The 5,933-nt window shown below is 40.1% G+C and overlaps 1 pseudogene; it reads right to left on the bottom strand.

Annotated features, from left to right (window-relative positions):
• Window positions 1-218: 218 nt before the first annotated feature.
• Window positions 219-5,292, bottom strand: LOC117950859 (annotated as a pseudogene).
• Between the last annotated feature and the right edge of the window lie 641 nt (window positions 5,293-5,933).

Genomic DNA, 5,933 nt, shown 5'->3' with positions numbered 1-5,933 from the left:
GTTTTCTATTTCGCGGATTTCACTTATCGCGGGTCATTTTCGGAACGTAACCCCCGCGATAAACGAGGGATTACTGTATTTACATGGTGTATACAAACATTTACTGTCATGAAAAAAGTGTTTGCAATTTGATGCAAAATGCTTCATTTTTTTCATGTTTATGGCATTTTGTATTTTGAGTGTGCAGTTTAGGGAATTGTGTGTACAGTTTTGATAAAAGGAGAAATGTGTGTAAGCAGTAGTAAAAAACTGTAATTAAGTAATCTTTAAAAAATGGTTTTACCTTTCCCTCCGTGCTTTAATCCTCTCATCAAATCAGAAAATGAGTAACACTGTTATATCCTCAAGTAAGTCATTTTAAAGAACTACAGTACTAACCTTTTTTTTTACTTTCATTCAAACACACTAGACTTCACCAGATATACATGAATGATCATTTCAAAGATAGCATGACCAGCTGCTGCCTGCAGGTTGGTGTTCTTTGTCTCTATCTAGTGGTCAGATATACTTACTGCACCACACACTCTGGGACATGGACATGCTCCATAGGGACGATCTCTGCCAGTTCATCCAGACTGTGGACATACTAGATCTTATTCATGAACTTCACACTGCAGAGGGCAACAATATGAAAACAACACAACCACCGTTATGTATCACTGATGTCATGGTCTGGTGTGTGTGTGTGTGTGTGTTACCTGATAAAGGGCCTGGATATTGCGATGCGTATAACCCACGTGGGATGAGCGATGACCAAAGACTTCAGGTTCTTCCTTAATCTGCCATCACCACACATATAGTAAGTAAATCACAGTTCGGCTAGAGTTAACAAAAAAATATTAACCATACAGAAATGAGCATTGAACATAGTAAATTCTGTAAATAAAGCCTGAGTCATCCCTAGTCTTCTACTGACTGGCAGCAAGTGACAACATTAACCTTGCCTTTGAGTCTGTCAGTATCAATGTTATGTATTTCTGTATGTTGATGGTGAACAGTGCTCATCAGCTAAATATAGCAGACATAGATGGACTTAACTCATATTTAACTTTAGAAAAGTACTTCTTTTAAATAAATTACAGTCAATATGTTAGAGTAGTTTTTCCATAGTTTCCCACCTTCTGTCAATCATTTGGTAACATTTCTTGAGCCAGCTGATCCCAGGTATTTTACTCCGAGGAGTGGCTCCGTTCATGTAGATGATCAAGTAATCTTCAACCACTAGCATCCCCAGACTGCTCACCACAAACCTGGAGGAGAGGGATGGATTATGGAGGTTTTGAGTTGTTGCTTTGCTATAGGAAATGATGCATAACCTCAAAACAGATGAGACAAAAAGCGCTAAAATCCATGAAAAGAAATGGAACCAAAAAGACATGACCAAGACATTACTGTTGATGGAGCCATTCAGTTATCCATACATGCACATTATCAAAGCCTGTACTTTAAAACTGAAAGTCACTTACAGGAATAGGTTCTCCATGATGTAGAGATTGATTTGATTTCTGTCCTATCACTAACCTCCGTGTGTGATGACTCGGAGGTAGGGTCTGATGACCTGCATGTCAATACGATGCTCCTGTTCTCCGATGATCACAGTCCTCCAGAGGCGTCCGTTGTGGGCATTCCCCTCCTCGTCCACGTCCCCCGAACCGTCAGCAGGACCTGCTTTGGCCGAGGCCACCGGCGTGTCATCTGGACAGACACAGAGACAGATTTTGTTCTTAATTCTACCTGCAACACTTTATAGATAATGCTTTTCCTTTTGGTGTGTTGTTAGACACTTATTGTGTTTTTATATTTTATTTTTTCTTATTTTTTGTTCAAAATAAAAGAAAGAAAGAAAGAAAGAAAGAAAGAAATATGCGCCAAGCAGCATAGCGTTGGTTTCAAAGAAGAGTAAGATATATTGTCTGTGTGAGTAAACTAAATTTAAGATTAAGATTAATTTAGGATTAGGTTGAAGACATCCTCACTCTTCAGTTGTGGACAGTGGTGGAACAGGTACCCAGATCCATTACTTGCAAATAGTAGGTCTTGTTTCTCAACCCAAACACGCATATAGAACTTTCACCCCTGGGGTTAATGCAATAACAAACTCTGTGCACTAATGTGTAATAACGTTTGTGTTTTTGTGTTTCTGTGTATTTCTTCTTTTAATGCTGCAAATGGCATTGCTTCAACATAGTTTTTTTGTAGTAATATACAATGACAATAAAGATCTATCTTGAGGAAAAGAAGAATAACATTATCAGCAAATTTTACTTAAAGTATCAATCAATAAAATTGGTGCATTCAAAGTTGATTTTAAGATTTAGATTAAACTGAAAACACAATCATAAAGCTAGTTTTGAAAGGTCTGTGTTGAACATAGTGATAATAAAGGGGGTTAAAACAGTGGACAGTCACGCATGAGCGTTTTTAACCACTTACCTTCCCACTCCAGCTCGTTGCCATTAGTGATGAACTCCAGGGAGTCGGTCTCATCAGGTGTATCAAAGTCACCGACGTTGATGTCCAGGTCATCCGGTGTATCCAGGAAGTCATCTGACAGCAAAGAGCGCTCACTTTGGTCCAGTGAAAGGTTCATCTCCGGGGCAACAAGGGTACGCCGTTTACGGTGGGACGAGGACAGACCACCGCTGCTGCCTCCTCCTCCCCCGGTTGGGCTGACATTCAGGGAGTTAGGAGGAGCTGCAGCAAGAGGAGAAACAGATCAGAAAAAAACTATGGATGTCTTAAAGCCGGGTTATTATGGACTTTCCATTATTGACTAATCAATAAGCTCCCACTCCCCAGGATTACTCACAGGCTCTGTCGTCTGTGAGACCACAAGAGGGATCCATGTCTCCGTACTCTGGTAGTGGTCTGGAGGGAAATATACACAGGTAAGCAACCAATACTGTGCTTGTTGAGCATAATATAAAATATAAAGCCAGTCATGATACTGCAGACAACCGAGGTTCAGCAGAATTATTCATTACTCTTACTGGGACTTGAATAACAACAACAACAGCAACATTAACTTTTTTTTCTGATCTCTGTTCTCCAGCATGAAGCAGTCTCTCACTACGGCCTCACAAAAAAATATAACATTGGGATTAGGATGGTTTCCAATGGACCAGTCAGTGTTGTCACTGATCTGGCTAAGCACTAAAAGGAGGAGCAAGCAGAAAAGGAGAGAGATGGTAATTAACTTCTCTCAAGGGAGAGATGACCACCGCAAGGCTGTCACACAGTGCGTAAAGGGAGGAGGAGGAAGAGAGGTAGTGGGAATAGTGGAGAAAGAGGAAGGAATATAAAGACAGAAAATGAGTTGAAGAGAGAAAAGAGGGAAGACGTTTGTCTCTAACAAAGTGGCACGGCTCTCTTTCCTTTTACGCTGCTTGTGATTTACTGCCGACAATATGTGCAGAAGGAGGAGCTCCAGGAGGTCAAAATCCTGCTTTGCATATGTTTGTGTAGCATGTGCCCATCTGTGTGTTTATTTGAGAGTAAGCAAAACTATAAACATTAGCACAGAAGTGTCTTTTGCATATTAGCAACAATAGTGCAACCAGGGAACTGAAAAACAGATGAGAATTGTACAATTAAATGGTTCAAATGCAAGAGATGCAGAGAGCTACAACACAGTGTAGTTCAGCAAAGAGGGTCTAAACTGCATTCCCGTCAAAAACAACTGCTTTATCCTCCCAGAGGAGGACAGTGTGTGACAGTGGGTGCTCCTTCTGAGCAAATAACACTGTCTTTAGCACAGAGAAACATGATGCACTGACCCTATTCCAAGGGGACCCCTGCAGTGATTACTAGTCCAGCACTACCGTTGTCAGAAATGAAGTCAATTTTTTAAACAGATTAATGGTGATTTCATCTTCTAATAACAGCAAGATAATCTCTTTTGTTCCGGTTTATGGATGCATTGTCCTTCAGCTTCAAACAACAATATCAGGATGAATTGATGATGCTTACCTTCTGGAAATAGAACGGGGCTGCTGTTGTCAAAGCTAATTCAAACAAACTTTTAAACCTCACACAGCTTTAGATTTGGTTTGCTTACTCATTCTCTGTCGTTTCAGCATATATCAGACAGCGTAGAGCAGAGCATCTCTCAGAGGCTGCCTTAATAATCCATTTGCTGCGGGCTACGACTCCGTCTCTGTCTGTCCTTAACAAAAACCTGCCACCATTTTTGTGACGATGCCGTGTTGTTTTGGCTGGTGAACCGCATCCAATGAGCACTGTGGATATTTAATTGGAACTAAAGTCCTGTTCTCTTTGTAGTTCTCCACTCGAGTATGAAATAAAAACCACAATGACAGAGGATTCCCAGGTTTGTGTTTGGAGGTTATATTTAGAAACAGACACACTCTGAGGAAAGGCACATTATAAGTGCTTGTCTAGGGGGCAAGACTGTAATGCTGGTCACAGTGTGTTCAGGGAATAGAGTGTAACAAAACTACTGTTATAGGAAAATAAACTACAACAAACCCTATGTGATCCTGACATTCTTGTCAGCAGTGCAGTGTGTAAATGCTAATGAAAAATAATTCAATATGGGTTCCTGTGATAGAATTACTTGAAGGAGCAGTGTGGGTTTGGCAGCAACACTTGTGGTTAAACTGGAAGACAGCCGAGTCTCACATAAAGGAAATAATTCATTTCTGCAGGCCTTCCATTACACACATGTAGCAAAGCAAGTCAGTCTGTCATCTGCTTCTCCATCACTGTCTGATTTAGCCACCCAACAGGACAGGGCCCGACTGCAACGGACAATTAGGGCTGCGAGGAGCTATCTATTGGAGCTGACCTTCCCTCCATCCAGGACCTGTTGTGGTCCAAGGTCAGGAAAAGGTCAGCAAAAATATCTGCAGATCCCTCCCATCCTGGTCACAAACTGTTTAACCTCCTTCCCTCTAGTAGGCGATTCAGGGCACTGTTCGCCAAAACCAGCTGAAACACAGACAGCTTCCGTCCCAAAGCAGTTGCTTTGTTCTTCTCAAAAATAGCTCCGAACCTTACACTAAACAAGGTCAATCAACTCTGTTCTGCACATCTACCTCATGTATGTATTTCAATCTTACAATTACAAAAATTGTTTTTAATATATTACCATTTCACTGAACTGCCTTCAACTATATTTATATTTAAATATATAAATCTCAGACTATACTGATATTGCCTGATCCATCCCTCTCTAAAATTGTTATTGTATATTTCTTGTAAATTTGTAAATTCTTTTGTTTTGTTATACTGTATACTTAACAGCATTTGTTTATATTCCCTACTGTCCATCCTGTTTGTTTTTTTTAAAGATTATTTTTTTGGGCTTTTCCACCTTTAATTTTTGACAGTTAGGACAGTTAGGTGAGAAAGGGGGAAGACATGCAGAAAATTGTCACAGGTCTGATTTAAACCCTGGACCTCTGCGTCAAGGTATAAACCTCGAAGTACATGTGCACCCGCTCTACGACGGAGTCAACCTGGCCACACTGTCCTTTCTGTTTTTATTCTTTAAATGTTAAGAGAGTGTTGACCTTTGAGAGCAAAGATTAGTCAGACTCAAATTCCTTGTTTGTTTATGCAAACCTGGCCAATAAAGATGATTCTGATTGTGAAGATAAGAGAGGAAACAAAATGACACACTTGTTTGACACTTGTGTGCGATGTACACTGTCAGTTTAAAAAAAGAGTGGAGACCTTGAAACAAAATAAATCGTTAGTCATGTCATTTAAAATTACAGGGTTGGAGAAATTGACATTTCCCGTAAGATGTACGCCATTACATATGTTATTAAAAGACTCCTGTACATGTATTGTGCTGCCTGTGTTCATGTGTACATGTGTCCTGCTTAAAAAAAAAAACAGCAAAAAAGATTTATGCAAAATGAATTGCCTTCAAATGTGCAGCACATTGCCATTGCATGGTTAAATCG

The sequence above is a fragment of the Etheostoma cragini genome, chromosome 9 (assembly GCF_013103735.1).
Source record: "Etheostoma cragini isolate CJK2018 chromosome 9, CSU_Ecrag_1.0, whole genome shotgun sequence".
NCBI lineage: Eukaryota > Metazoa > Chordata > Actinopteri > Perciformes > Percidae > Etheostoma > Etheostoma cragini.
This window is presented reverse-complemented; position numbering and strand designations above follow the sequence as displayed.